This window comes from Sarcophilus harrisii, chromosome 3 (genome assembly GCF_902635505.1).
Source record: "Sarcophilus harrisii chromosome 3, mSarHar1.11, whole genome shotgun sequence".
In the NCBI taxonomy this organism is placed as follows: Eukaryota; Metazoa; Chordata; class Mammalia; order Dasyuromorphia; family Dasyuridae; genus Sarcophilus; species Sarcophilus harrisii.
This window is the reverse complement of record NC_045428.1, coordinates 504,095,154-504,111,404: the sequence shown is the minus strand read 5'-3', so window position 1 is coordinate 504,111,404 and position 16,251 is coordinate 504,095,154. Positions and strand designations below refer to the sequence as shown.

The following is a 16,251-nucleotide window of genomic DNA, read 5'->3' as shown; positions in this document are numbered from 1 at the left end:
TAGTTCAAAAGGGGGGAAAATGAGAAAGAAAAAAGCAAACAACAAAAAGGTGAAAATACTATGTTGTGTTCCACATTCAGGCCCCATAGTCCTCTCTCTGGAGGTAGATGGTTCTTTCCATCACAAATCTATTGTAATTGGCCTGAATCACTTCATTGTTGAAAAGAGCCATGTCCATCACTGTTGATCATTACATAATCTTGTTGTTACACAGTAATTCTACTTGGTTCTACTTGCTTCACTTAGCATCAGTTCATGTCTCTCCAGGCTTCTCTGGAACCATGTTGCTGATCAATAATTTTCCATAACATTCATATACCATAACTTATTCAGCCATTCTCCAATTGATGGGCATCCACTCAGTTTCCAGTTTCTAGTCACTACAAAAAGGACTGCCACAAACATTTTTGCACACGTTGGTCCCTTTCCTTCCTTCAATATCTCTTTGGGATATAAGCCCAGTAGAAACACTGCTGGATCAAAGGGTATGCAGTTTGATGGCCCTTTGGGCATAGTTCCAAATTGCTCTCCAGAAGGATTGGATCAGTTCACAACTCCACCAACAATGTATTAGTGTCCCCAGTTTTCCCATATCCCCTTAAATATTTATCATTATCTTTTCCTGTCATGAGCAATTTTCTTGTTTAAAATGTTGCCTTTCAAGTTAATATTGGCACTTCATTATTTTTTTCTTTAATCATAACCTCATTTTAATTAAACTAAAATTCCATTTACCATAATCAATAAACTGAAAGGTGAAGTATACTAAGACAAAATAGAAGTCAACATAAAGACCAGTTCAGTTGAGCAAACATTAAGTGTCTGCTGTATACAAGGCAATGAGAAGCCAAAGATAGTTCAAAATTTTTTAAGTACCTCCTATGTTTTCAGGTAATAGAGGAATACAAAATCTAGATGAGGTATTTTTATACCTGTCATCTTAGTATTGTAAAATAAGAGCAAAGATCAGCAGGAAGCATTTGTTGTTCCAATTTCAACAACAATTTGTTCTTCCAAATTCCAATTTGTTGTTCCAATTGTGACTCACGATCCCTGGAAAATAAAGTCCTCCCCTGCCCTACCTCCACTTCCCAGCAAAATACTGTGGGAGGTTTGTAATCAAAATCTGAGGCAGGTTCAAATCCTGCCTCAGATATTTATTATCTTGGTAATCTGGGCCAAATCATTTAAAAGCCTCTGTTTTCTTGTAAAATGAAGGAGATGGATTTTATGGCCTCTAAAAGGTCCTTCCCACATGCTATGTTGTGCCATTTTGATGGCAGTATGTAATATTGTACCCTAAAAATGACTAACCAAGCTTAAAACTAGATTCTAAAAAAAATTAGATTTAAAAAATAAACAAATAGATTCTAGACCTGGATTCTTGCCCAATTAGCTGTGGAATGTTAGGGCAAAGGTTTCCAAATTATAGGTTCTGGCATAGGGAAGAAGAAGAGTAAGGAAGCATTGTCCAAGATTTGGGGACTTGTTAAATGAAAATAAAATTCAGATAAATCAAAGACAACAGAAGTGTGACTAATATAAAGTTCCTCCATCTACCACTGAATGGTGTATAATATTGTACATAGATATACACATTTATGAGAAATGATGTCCAATTGAATTCACAGACTGATGCCCACACCTTCATTTGCTCAGACTTATCCAGATGAATTCTATTATCAGTTTGCTGGATCCGTTTGAATGTGAAGTACATAAACTCAAAGTTAAGTAATTTAAAATACTTCATTTCTCACCATCATTTGGTAAGTATAAGATAAAGTGGTTTCCAAAAAAAAAAAAAAACCTGCAATTTCTTAAAAATTGAAATTATTTAAGAAGAATCATAGGTAATCATTTAAAATTCTCAATTAAATTTAACTTTCCTTTATTTTTATTATCTCTTATTTTTAAATCAAATAATATACCTTCATGATACCTAAATATATAATTGGCTTGAAGATAAAATCTAAAACTCATACAAAACAAAGATAATATAAGTAGTATAAACACAAAGTAAAAGGCACAAATCCAGAAAACCCATCTACCATATTTATCATTGGTATTCTCCAATACTATTATTGGTGAAAGGAAAAAAACAATATTTACTTTGTATGAATACCTTAGCTGTCAATAACTTGGAATTAATTCATTGAAATGACATATTAAAAGTTTATATAAAGAATGCCCACCCACATCTTCAGTAACGAGATGAACCAAATCAGTTCCAATAGAGCAGTAATGAACTGAACCAGCTACACCCAGCGAAAGAACTCTGGGAGATGACTATAAACCATTACATGGAATTCCCAATCCCTCTATTTTTATCCACTTGCGTTTTTGATTTCTTTCACAGACTAATAGTACACTATTTCAAACTCCAATTCTTTTTGTACAGCAAAATAACTTAGGACATATATGCTTTAACATATTTAACTGCTATGGGGGAGGGGAGAGGATGGGAAGAAGGAGGGGAAAAATTGGAACAAAAGGTTTTGCAATTGTCAATACTATAAAATTACCCATGCATATAACTTGTAAATAAAAAGTTATAATTAAAAAAAAAAAGAATGCCCACCCAAAAAATAACTTTTCAGAGAAAATTTGATTCTTTTTAGTAAAGAGCAAGATAATTTTTCAGTAACCTTGTCCTCAACATAAAAGGAAAAGGTTTTTTCAGTTACATCCAACTCTTCTTGTAAAATGAAGGAGATGGATTTTATGGCCTCTAAAAGGTCTTTCCCACACTCTATGTTGTGCCATTTTGATGGCACTTGGGATTTTCTTGGCAAAGTACTGGAGGAGTTTGTCATTACCTTCTCCAGCTCATTTTACAAATGAGGAAACTATTAAGTGACTTGCCCAGCATCACACAGCTAGTGAGATCACATTTGAACTCAGATCTTCCCAATTCCATGTCCAATACTCCATCCACTACATCACTTAGCTGCCCATCATATAAGTTTATTTATAGGTTTATCAAGCCCTGTACAATAAAAAGAGATGCCATTACCCACCTATAGGTATGGTCAAAACAATAATTAGCAAATCCCATGCCAAACAGCTTCAAAGGGAACTTGCAGGCAATATGGTAGGAAAAGAATTATCTATATGTCTGAAGACATTGGCAGTTAACTAATTAAGAAACTAAAATCTTATTTTACATTGCAACTAGATGAAATAACATATAAAGATGTTTAATTACATAACTGAAATATTGCAGCTGATGTTCTATTGATAACAATGCCACACCAAAATAAATGTTCAATAATTATATTGTCAATTATGATAGCTTTTTTTCAAACTACTTAGTTTGTCAAGTTTTATGAGAATAATCAACTTTATACAAAATCTTGTTAAAGAAAACTCTTTACTAAATAGTGTGACATTGAAACAAAGCACAAAGAATCTCTCTTGCTTGTAATCATGCTGTTTTTGTTGCACCAAAGTTTGAGCAAAAATAATTTGATATTTTTCTTAGTGTTAATAATAAAAAAGATGAAATAAATTTAAGACAAATTTCTTCCATGTGTATTTAGTGAGGTGATTTTTTTTAATTGACTACTCTAAGTCAAGGTAAAGACCTTAAATTCATCTTTTGATCATGAAAAAAGGAAAAGTTACAGCTTTGGATAGCAAAACTACAAAATAACATTTTTAGATATATTTTTTAACTTTTTTATTAGCTGCCCTACAAATAAAAAAGAATAAAGCAAAAACTTATTTAGTCACCCGATCAATCACAGAAGCAATTCTTATTTTAAACATCAAAACAATTAAATATGAAGGAGTAAAGAATACATTTGCTATGGACAAGATACACCAGACCTTATTCCATCAAATATGTAATAATCCCCCTTTTGTGGGGAGCATTTTTCTTTTATTTCATTATAAAGACAATCTTGAATTTAATTAAACATTGAAAAAACACCAGATTTTGAGGAAACTTGGTGCTGAAAAACCAACCCAACCAACACATTAAAACATTATCATTATCCTTACTATTTGTATCATTTATGTTCATGAAAATTATAATTTGTCACGTGTTATTTTAACAATATTGACAATATATTAACAATATTTAATGTTTGGTATTTATGTTGTTATAATTGTAATTATCTTTTTAACAACATGCTAGGCAATAAAAGAATCATACAGATTGTTTCATGAAAAATTGGAGGAGTGTGATTTTTTAAAAGGGAGGTATCATCTTAGGAAGAAAACAAGTATTTGTTAAGTGTGTTATATGCCAGATACTATGCCTTAAAAATGCTCCCTTCTTTGTTCAGATCATCACTTTGTTCTTTATGATTCTCTCTCCTCCATGATTTTCTAAAGAGAATCTTCTCTATCCACTGAAGGATTTCTGAAGAGGAGCAAATGGAGCCTGAAGGCAATGCACCTATTCTCACATCTTCTATGATCATCTTTTTTTAAATTAAATGCCTGTAATGATGCTTTGTATACCTCTCCTGTGATATTTTTGTACATCTGTATATTTTTGATTTGTACATAATACAACTTGATTAAAAAAAAAAAAAAAAGAGTGGGTATAAAAGGCTCCCAGTAGGGTAACCTGTTCATCTTATATTTAATCTTTAGATTTTGAAAACATCTCTGCTTTATTACTGTAGTCAAGGACTCTTAGCCTGGACTATGAATTTGTAAAAAATACTTTGATAACTGTATTTCAATATAATTGGTTTCCTTTGTAATTCAATGTCTTTTAGGCATTTAAAAAGAAGACTCTGAGAAGGGGGCAGCCTGCCAGAGAGGTCCATGATGCAAAACAGGTTAAGAATCTTCTGCCATAGATCAAAGATACCTATTATATTGCTACCATTTAAAAAGACCTTTTTTAAAATGTCCTTAAAATCTTAATTGCTTGATAAGATTGAACCAGTAAGAAACGTGTGCTATGTCTTTTGGCTTCTAATCAGTGTTTATGTGTAGTTTGAAATCTAAAGTATGCTCTGTAAATAATATGTGGAAGAAGGGGGTGGAGCTTGATTATAAATTTTTCATAACTCTTAATCTAATGAAGAGATGAAAAAATGCTATCAGAAATTATTTAGAAAGCAGTCAATTTTCCATGTAATCATCTTGTAAGAATGAAAAAGTATTGAACTAAGGCATTTAACAGTGTACTTACAGAGCCTCAGCATTTCACCATGGTCAGTGTAACCCTGGGGTTGCAAGCATGGGATAATGTGAGGAACTGATGCTATACTATCCAGAATCACTCATCCAGAAACCTGATCCATTATTTGTTTTGGAATCTACATGACATTTCTAAATACGTTATTGGTACACATCACTAGAGGGCCCTTAAGAGTGGAATCAAGAGTTTAAATGTTTTCTTATGCCTTTGTTAAAACACATTTATTAAATAGAACCTATGTGCTGAGCACCAGGGCTAGACTCTGAGTGAGATACCTATATTATCTCATTTGAGCCTTACAACAGCTCTGTGAGGTTTTAAGTGCTACAGAAATCATGATCCCTATTTTATAGAGGAATAATCTGAGGTGAGAAGGTAAAGTGACTTGGCCATGGTCACACAACCACAAAGTGATGGAAATAGGATTTGAATCCAAGTCTTTCTGCCTTAATATACAGCAGAACATCAGAATATATGGATATTCAAAGAGGACTAACAGCTTAGTGAGCCCTTTTCAGTGTGCAGCTCATCCACCTTCATTGTCCACCTGGCACTCAGTTCTCCAAGAACTGTAGCTCCAAGAAGCTGTAATATGTGCATCAGCCACATCTTCCCAAACCAGGTTGAAGGTAACTCATGGGCCACAAATCTGTCATTGAGTTAGAAAGTGTCTACCTCAAGCATTTGAAGACATCCCCCATTGGAATGCGCGGATGAGAAATGATTTGTTCCAGTGCCCTTCACCATCAAGGCAACAGAAGCAGGCATTGTGCAAATGCTCAGAGCTTGGTTAGACATTGAAGTCACCAAGATCAGCCACTTCATTCCAGGTCACTACTGGTCATCCTGATCTCTGCCTTGCCACTGGGTTCCAATGATTCTGGAAGAGAGAGTGAGACAGTATTTTGTACAACTCTGCCTCACTCAAATCCAATTAGTCAAGACATCATCCTGTGATGATCAATTACTTTAAGTAGGAATTGATAAACAAAAGCAAATAACAATGACTCTCTACTGCTAACTACATCAGCAGCCCTCAGGAGTTTATAATCTAATGGGAGACAAAAACTTATCAAATTGCATTGCGAATTCATTGTTGTTCAGACTCTTCCTGCTTGGGCTTTTCTTGACAAAGAGAAGTAAGTGGTTTATCATTTCCTTCTCCAGCTTATTTTTCAGATAATTGGAAACTGAGGTACACAGGGTCATGCAGATTAAAAGCCACGTTTGAACTCTGGAAAATGAGTCTTCTGGCACTATCCATTTAGCTGCCCAGTTCCTTGTAATGCTGTGGGTGCATTAGAGAAATACAAAACAAAATTCTGTTTGTTTAAGGTTGTTGGCTACAGAAATCAGCAGAGGTAAGTAGCTAAAGCAGCTATTATTCAATAGTAATTTTTTTTAATTTTAATTTTATTTTTCCAAATACATGTAAAGATAATTTTCAATATTCATTTTTGTAAAACTGTTCCAAAGTTTTCTCCCTCCATCCCTTACCTCCCCAGTTTGATATAGCTTAAATATATGCAATTCTTTTCAACTTATTTCCATATTTCTCATGCTGTACAAGAAAAATCAGACCAAAAGGGAAAAAATAAAGAAAAAACACCAAAAAAAACATGAAAATGCTATGTTTTAATTCATATTCAGTCTCCATATCAACAGTTATTTGTGCACCTTGGCTTTAGGGCCCCTTAAAAGTCAAGTCAAATCCGTAAACTTACCATGTGCCAAGCACTGTACTAAATGCTGAGAATACAAATACAAACAGGAAAAAAAGCATTCCCTGGATAGAATGCCAGAAGACTTTGTTTAAGGTTGTTGACTACAGAAATCGGATAAAGCAGCAATTATTCAATAGAAAGACAATATATAAAAGGAGGAGGAAAAGGGAAAAGACGAAAATATCTAGTATAGGGACATTGTAGAGAAAGATGGGAGCACAGCCTAAAGAGGAAAGAAAACTTGGCTGAACCAGACTTCCTCCTTAAAATGGAGGTTGTGGGAGGAGCCAGCCAACCAGAAGAGTCTACCGAGGTGGAGGGTACTTGGAGGATATGAAGTTCAGAGGTCTCAGAGTGAGTTTCCAGAGAAGAGGAATGGAAAAAGCATTAAATTCCTACTCAGTGCCAGGCCTGAGGCTAACCACTACAAATATCTCATTTGACCCCCACAACCTGGTGAGCTAGGTTTCTGGGACACTATAGGGAGAACAGATCCGGGATAAAAGTTAAGTGCATCCTGGAGAGGAATAAATACATAGGTAGTCTGGACATCCTCCCAGACAACTGGATTACCTATTTGTGTATAATGGGTTTTAGTCATACATATCTCATTTTGCTTCTAATTCACTGGGTTTCTTAAGAGATTAATTGAATTGCATCCTTGTTGTTTAAGAGCTTTTGGAATTGAGGAAATGACACTGAAAGGATATAAATGAAATGGAAAGATAGGGAACTTTGCACTAAAAGAATCCATTGTCCTAAGCCTCAAAAGTTAAATAGATTAATTGCAGAACTGACACTGAACAGGATCTGTTACTATCTAGGTGGAGCTCAGGAAGGATGAGTCTACAGGGGTGGGGGCAGGGAAGAAGAGAGAAAGGCTCTATTGCCCAGCAGGACAGCAAGTCAATAAAAATGAAATGTTAATGTGGGTACATTGTGTTGTCTTACAGAAGAGCAGGATACTGAGAGTCAAAAGGTATGTGATCTTGGAGAAGTCTTCTCTCAGGGTCTCTGTTAAATTATATGAAAAACAGGTATGACAATAGGACCATTGTGTGTATCCAAGATCATGATTGTAAAAATCCTTTGTGAGCCCTAAAACACTGTATAAGTGTAAGTACATAATTATATTATACAGATAATTACACTCATCCTCCATCCCTCCTAGAGTTATGATTATCAAATGAGAGAAGATATATGAAACCACCTTGAAAATATTAAAAGGATAATACAAACATCAGTAAGTATGCCTCATTTCTCAAAACTTAGATGGATGTGTAATCTTTGGTTTTTGAAGAGGATGTTTCTGAATAGGAGACTACTGAAATTTCTGAACAACACCTAGAAGTTCTTGATAATTACAAATAAATTTCCTTATAGCCAATTTAAAAAATGATGCTTCTTATTTTTTAATTTTATTTTTATTTTTTGGTATTTTTTATTAAAGCTTTTTATTTTCAAAACATATGCATGGATAATTTTTCAACATTCATCCTTCCAAAATCTTGTGTTCCAAATTTTTCTCCTCCTTCCCCCGCATCCCTTCCCTAGATGGCAAGTAATCCAACATATGTTAAACATGTTTTAAAAATATGTTAAATTCAATATATGCATGCATATTTATACAATCATCATGCTGCACAAGAAAAATCAGATCAAAAAGGAAAAAATGAAAAAGAAAACAAAATGCAAGCAAACAACAACAAAAGGAGTGAAAATGCTATGTTGTAATCCACAATCAGTTTCCAAACTCTGGATGCAGGTGGCTCTCTTCATCACAAGATCATTGGAACTGACCTCAATCATCTCATTGTTGAAAAGAGCCATGTCCATCAGAACTCATCTTCATATAATCTTGTTGTTGCTGTGTACAATGTGATCTCCTGGTCCTGCTCATTTCACTTGGCATCAGTTCATGTAAGTCTTTCCAGGCCTTTCTGAAATCATCCTGTTGGTCGTTTCTTATAAAACAATAATATTCCATAACATTCACATACCATAATTTATTCAGCCATTCTCCAATTGATGAGCATCCAGTTTCCAGTTAAAGATGATGTTTCTGATAGTGATGACTATGCGCATAAAGTTCTGGCTAGAAAGTCTAGTGTAGAGATTAACAGCTCCCTTCTGACTTCATTCAGTCAGAAGTATTCTCTACCAAGTTATCTGTCATCTGCTAATTACCAAATTTATTGCCCTTATCTCAGGTCTTATCCCTCATGATGAGTTTATTCCAGGGATCTGCCTGAAGTATCTTTGCTTCTTTCTCCATTCTCATTCTCTTAAAGTTGAACCCATTCATGGGTATCATCTGTATCTCCAGCCCTAGTATCTCCTGAATTCTGCTTCCTGATCTCCAGCTGCCTTTTGGACATTTAGAATTAGATAACCAATAGGCTCAGGGTATCCCAAATAGAATTCACTTTCTTCCCCACCATTTCTTGAATTCCCTATTTCAATTACCTTTATGACTCAGGTTTATGAACTCTATCATCCTCCACTATTTTCTCTCTTCCTTCACATTCAATCAGTTGTCAAGTCCAATCAATTTTACCTCCTAAATACATGTCATATCCATCTTCTCTGTAGTGCATTCTCTACGAAATATTTCACAACTGTCCCTTTTCTCCATTTATATACATTCCTCACTCAAGCCCTCACCACCCCTTGCCTGGACAGTTACAGTCCCCTCTTAATTGGTTTCATTGCCCCAAGAGCATCTCTAACCCAATCCATCTTCCTTCCACACACCTGTTAAAGGGACTTGGAGAAAACACAGGTCTGTCCTTGTCCCTGCCCTGTTCAAAAAGCCCAATTCTTGCCTTAAAAATAAAATGCAAACTCTTTTGTTTGTCATTTCAGGCCCTTCACAACCATATTCCAGCCCTTTCCAGATTTATTCTTCATTACTCTTCTTCTCACTTTTCCCATTCTAGTTAAACTAGTCTGCCCTTTGTTCCTAAAACAAGATGTAAACTCTTCCACCTCAGTCCATTTATATAGGTTGTCCCCTGTGCCTGGAGTGCATTTCATTCCTACTACTCACTACCTCTTAAGAGTTTCCAGCTTCAGTCAACTCCAAACTCAGGTACAGGAATTCTATACTGAGCTCCTCAATTGTTAGTGTCCTTTCTTCAGAAATTATTTTGAAAAATTTTACATTTCATTTTCTACATGCAAGAGAATGTAAATTTAAGGATTGGGACAGCTTCCTTTTTGTCTATCTCACACTCAACATAATGCCTGACATATCACAGGGCTTAATGTAATTTGGTAAATGAAAGAATAAATCTCAAGTGGTTTTTTAAATATATGTATATATAACACTCCTAAGACTCCTTTTAGCCAAAATAAGAGTGAGTTTTTAACTGTCTTGTAATAAGCAAATGTACTGGGGCTAAACCTCAAGCCTAGAGCTCTTCTCTCCCCTTTATTCCCATATTCCTTAAATTGCAAACCATTAGTCATGCTCCCATTAAGCAAAGTTGAAACACACACCTCAGTCACTTAGAGGTAGTTAGGATAACTAGGATAGATAGCAGTGGATAGAGTGTCCAACCTGAGTTAAAATCTAGCTACATGAGATAATTATATAAATATGTGTGTATATATTGGATTTAACACATTTTTGTCATGTTTAACATAGATTACTTGCCATCTAGGGAAAGAGGCGGGAGGTGGGAAGAAGAGAGGGAAAAATTGGAACGCAAAGTTTTGCAAGGGTTGATGTTGAAAAATTATCCATATGTTTTGAAAATAAAAACTTTAATTAAAAAAAAATAAAGTAGCTGCTGGAAGAAATTTTTTTTAAAATCTAGCTGTAGACACTTTTTAGCTATATGACCCACTTAGCTCCTCTCTGCCTCAGTTTTTTCAAATATAAACTGGAGATGATAATAACTACCCCTAGAGTTGATGTGAAGATAAAATGAGATGTTTGTAAAGTGCTTAGCATAATGCCTGGCATATATCAAGTACTTAACTGCTTATTCCCTTCCCTTATTTGCATTCCAGACCAGATAGATAACTGCTATAACTCTCTCCTTCCTTGCTTTCTTCAGCTTCTATTCTTTCCTCTCCTCACATTTCCACATGCCAGACGATTTACCTTTTTCCAAAGATGAAAACTAATTTGACAAACTCATGTTACTATAGTGTTAATAGGAATTGGCTATAAAAGCTCTTTGGAGGACTTCCCTCCAGTGTCCAAGTCTTTGTTGCCTCCTGGTTTGATGATGATATTCATCTTGTTCTCTTAAAGTTCTCCAGAAAGAGTGGGAAGCTGGCAAGAGGCAGATCTAGCTGTCCCAAAGTAAAGTGGGCTGCTTCAGGAGGTGGTGTTCAGGTGAATCTCTGATTAGATTAGAAGAGATTTCCTCTGAGAAAACCATCCTAGCTAGGAGATTCTATGATTTTTTTGACAGGATTCTCAAAGGTTTTACTGTCCAAGAGCTCAAAACACTGGGTAAGCAACAGGGAAGGACTGTGTGTGTGTTTATTGTCCAAGGATCCATCTAGCTGTTTCCCAGAAAGGTTGGCAATGAAGTAACTTTTTGCATTACAGTAACTCAGAATGACTACTAAGGAACAGAAGAAGTTATCTCTAGAATCATGGATGAGCTACCTGGACACAATTAGGAATCCTTGAAAAATTCTTGTGTTTACATTAACTTTTTCTAAATTGGACAAAATAATATAAGGACATAAATTATCTTTTTTAAAATTAAGGCTTTTTATTTTCAAAATATATGCATGAAGAAACTGGAAACTGGAGAATGGATGAATGAGTTATGGTATATGAATGTTATGGAGTATTATTATTCTGTAAGAAACGATCAGTAGGATGATTTCAGAGAGACCTGGAGAGATTAACATGAACTGATGTTAAGTGAAATGAGCAGAACCAGGAGATCATTATATATGGCAACCAGAAGATTATACTATGATCAATTCTTATGGAAGTGGTTCTCTTCAACAATGAGATAATTCAGACCAGTTCCAATGATCTTATGATGAAGAGAGTCATCTACAGCCAAAGAGAGGACTGTGGGAACTGAATGTGGTTCACAACATAGCATATTTACTCTTTTTGTTGTTATTTACTTGTATTTTTTTCTCATTTTTTGCCAATTTAATTTGATTTTTCTTGTGCAGCAAGATAATTATATAACTATGTATGCATATATTGCATTTAACATATATTTCTATCATGTTTAACATATATTGGACTACTTGCCATTTAGGGGAGGGGATGGAGGAATGGGGGTTTTGCAAGGGTGAATGTTGAAGAATTATCTATGCATATGTTTTGAAAATAAAAGGTTTTAATTAAAAAAAAAAAAAGCATGGATAATTTTTAGTATTCATTCTTCTTGTTATGTCACAGTTCTCTTTAACTGTTTTGACTCATTTTCCCTGCACTAGTTTCCCTTGTCTCAGTTTCCTTAATTGTACTGTCTCAATCCCTTAAACTGTAAAACTCCCCCTCTGGCCCATTAAGATTGAGGACCATTTGCTCTAAGGTTATAAATTGTTAATGCAAGCAAGATAAAAAAGAGAGTAGATCTCCTGACTCTTTTCTGTCCTCAAGAATTTATAATATCCCTCTAAAATATTCCAAGATACCTCACTGATATCTTTATTTCTGTGTATTCAGACATCCTGTCTCTGGTTTTTAGGATTTGTGGCCTCCCCTATCCTGACAGAAGTTTTCACACCCTTTTCCCTCTTCTTTGTTTCTAAAAAGGTATTTAAGGGTTTGAGATTCTCCCATTCATCTCCGGATGCTGGACCCTGGATTCTTTGAGATGACAATCTCCTCCACCCCTGGGACCAACATGAATCCCTTGGTCCCGGTATATCTCTCCATCCTAATCTCTGTCTGATTGGATAATTTGAGAAGAGAGTTCTGTCCAGTCAATTATGCTCTCCAATTAATAAAAGATTAAAAACTCTCTAATCTCTCTCCTGCCTCAGTTTCTCCAGCATTACTTTCTATAACCTTGTGTTTCAAATTTTTTCTCTCCCTTCCCTCCACCCTCTCTCCTAAATGGCAAGTAATTCAATATATATTAATTATGTGTAATTCGTCTATAGATATTTCCACAATTATCATACTTTACAAGAAATATCAGATCAAAAAGGGGGAAAAAATGAGAAAGAAAACAAAATGAAAGCAAACAACAACAAAAAAAGTAAAAAATACTATGTTGTGGTCCACATTCAGTTTCCATAGTCTTCTCTCTGGGTGCAAATGGCTCTCTTCATCATGAGATTATTGGAAATGGCCGAATCATCTTAAGGACATAGATTAGAACTGAAGTTAGCATAAAATATCTGAAGCATTGATTATAAAAATAGTATGATTCATATTGGCTCTTTTTCAAAAGGTTCTATTTTAAGAACAAAACTATTTTTAAGATCTTTATTTAATTTTTTGTTTTAAACGAGGGCTTTTCTCTTATAAAAAGTCTCCCAAATCCTGGCTGCTGAGAAAAGCACTGGATTTGGAGTCAAAAGACCTAAGTTCTTATTTTAGCTCTAATTTAGCTTATTTTAGCTTTAGCTACTTTACTTGGGCAAATCATTTAAACTATTCTAGCCTTATTTTCCTTATCTGTAAATTAAGGATTGAACTAGAGAATGAATCTTGACTTCCAGCCTTGGATCAGGTGTCCTAGTGTTTGGCCAGCTAGCAGACTTCACAGTATAAACAGGCTAAAGCTCCTAGGGCTGGCACTGGGCTTGGAAGACCCTGGCACTCGCAGTGACTCCATCCCCTCTGGGTTTTTCCAAAAAATTATCCTGCAATGGATTGTCATATATTAGCTCAGACAATCTATCTTTGTTCCTTGACATTCCAATGCAATACCACCTTAGAATTGAGGATTTAGAATTTAGAAATCCAGGAGTGCTGATGGACCCTTCTACAAGGAAGGAAGGAAGATACTAAATTGCAGTTGAAGGGTGGTAAAAATAAAGTTGCATTTCTTTCCTATCTAAGTTTACAATCTAATCTACAGATCCCCAGACTACAGGGTAAGAAATTACAGAAAAGACTAAGATAAGACGAGCAAAGCACTTGCCTAAAGTCATCTAGTTATGGTAAATAACAGAGCCAGGAGTTTAGACTAAGTTTTCCTACTACAGATTATCTTGTTTTCCATTTTTTGTCATGACCCAGACATCAAGATGGCTCGGTGGATTAAACACTGGACTTGGAATCAGAAAGACCAGAATCTGAATCTGACTTCATATACTTGTTAGCTGTGTGACCTTGCCAAGTCATTTAATCTCTATCTGCCTCAGTTTACTCATCTGGGTTGTTAGAAAATCAAAGGATTTTAATATTTTTAGAGTGTCTTATGAACCTTAAAGCCTATGCAAATGCTAGCTATTAGCTGCCTAGCTTCAGGCTGTGGTTTAGTACTCTTTGAATATATGCCTTCCATCTGTCCCACTGGATAATAATAGCAACTGACATTTACACAACATTTTAAGGTTAACAAAGTACTTTTAGGTACTTTGTCTTTTAAACTGCTGTGCCTTACTTCCCCACCTACATGGCTTTAGGATATCAGCCTTTATTTGGGGACAGTATTCAGTTGAGATTCTCATCCCCTTGTATCTTTTTCCTGATATTGTAAAAGAAAAACAGAATTTAAAACTGGAAGGGAAAACCTTAGTTCATGTATGTCAGCCCTTTTCTAAACATACGAATGAGAAAGCTGAATCCCATAGAAATCAAGATGGAAAGGTCATAATGTTGATATGAGCTAGTAGGACCATAACTGGAATTCAGACCAACAGGGCTCCTACTGTCTGCTACAGTTTATTACCTTTCTTAGAGCCAAAGATGTTTGGAGTCTGAACCCTCTATGTCTTGCCTCTGACATTTATAAGGTATGTGATCTTAGACAAGCCACTCAACCTCTCAGAATCTCAACTTCCTCATCTGGAAAATAGAAATGATATCCAAGTTCACAACCTTATTTAGAGATCTCCTGGACCACAAGGTAAGAAACTAGAGAAGACTAATATCAAAACTGGCAAAGCAGCTTGCCTAAAGTCACCTAGGTGGTAAATAGCAGAGCCAGGAGTTTGGGTGAAGTTTCCCTACTCCAGATTAGCTCGTTTTCCATCATATGTCATGGCCCAGACATCAAAATGGCCCAATGGATTATGGTAGGCAGTGCCTATGGGAGGCAAAGTGATATTTAATAAATGCTCTTATTGCCATCCTCCAATTGATAAATGGTCAAATGATATGAACAGACAGTTTTCAAAGAAAGAAATCCAAGCCATCTGGAGCCATTTGAAAAAAAAAAAATCACAGAAATCACAGACCAAATCACAGAAATGCAAATTAAAGTAAATCTAAGATTTTACTTCATACACATTAGACTTCATACACATTAGTGAACCAAAAAGGAAAATTACAAATATTGCAGAGACTGAGGGAAAACAGGTATATTCATGCACTATTGATAGAGTTATGAATTAATCTTAAACATTTTGGAAAGCAATTTGGAACTTTACCTCAACAGTACTCATCAGAGAGCAACTTTTGATCCACTGATATCACAACTAAGCTTATAACTCAAAGAGATCAAAGAAAAAAGAGAAGCCATATGTACAAAAATGTTTATAGCAGCTTTCTTTATAGGAATAAGGAACTAGAAATTAAAGGGATGCACATCAACTGGGGAATACTTGAACAAATTATGGAACAGAGGTATAACGTGATATTATTATGGCATGACAAATGACAAAGAGTATGGTTTCAGGGATATTTTGGAAGACTTAGATGAATCAACGCAGAGTGAAATGATCAAAATCAGAAGAACAAGTTATACAATAACAACATTGTAAAAACAAGTTTGAAAACCATAAGAACTCAATGACCAACCATGATTCCAAAGAACAGATGAGGAATCATGCTACCCATTTTCTGAAAGAGAAATGATAAAATCAGAGTACAGAATGAGGCATCTATTTTTGGTCACAGATAATGAAGTAATTTAATTGGCTTCACTATGGATATTTGTTAAAATGTTTTGTTTTTAATTCTTTTTTTCCCTGGGTGGAGAGGCAGGGGGAAAGGAGAGAAAAAAAGATTTTTATTCATTGAAAGAAATAAAATTTAATTTTTAAAAATGAAAAATAATAACAAAACACTCTAAATCATCAGTTCATAATCAGCATAAGTCCATAGATAGATTTCTGAGGACTAAGAACTTTGATGGGAGGAAAATGACATATTTCAATATAATTGCTTTCCTATCTATTTTATACATTTGAAACTACAATTTGGAGAAAGAATTCATAAACATCACCAAATTGCCATAATGATCCATGACTCTA

The 16,251-nt window shown here is 35.0% G+C and overlaps 1 long non-coding RNA gene across 1 annotated transcript; it reads left to right on the top strand.

Moving 5' to 3' along the window:
• Positions 1-2,574: 2,574 nt before the first annotated feature.
• Positions 2,575-12,838, top strand: LOC116422629. Its single transcript, XR_004233254.1, has 4 exons — positions 2,575-4,793; positions 6,329-6,522; positions 8,057-8,128; positions 12,635-12,838. It is a non-coding gene; the product is annotated as an uncharacterized LOC116422629 (long non-coding RNA).
• The last annotated feature ends 3,413 nt before the right edge of the window (positions 12,839-16,251 follow it).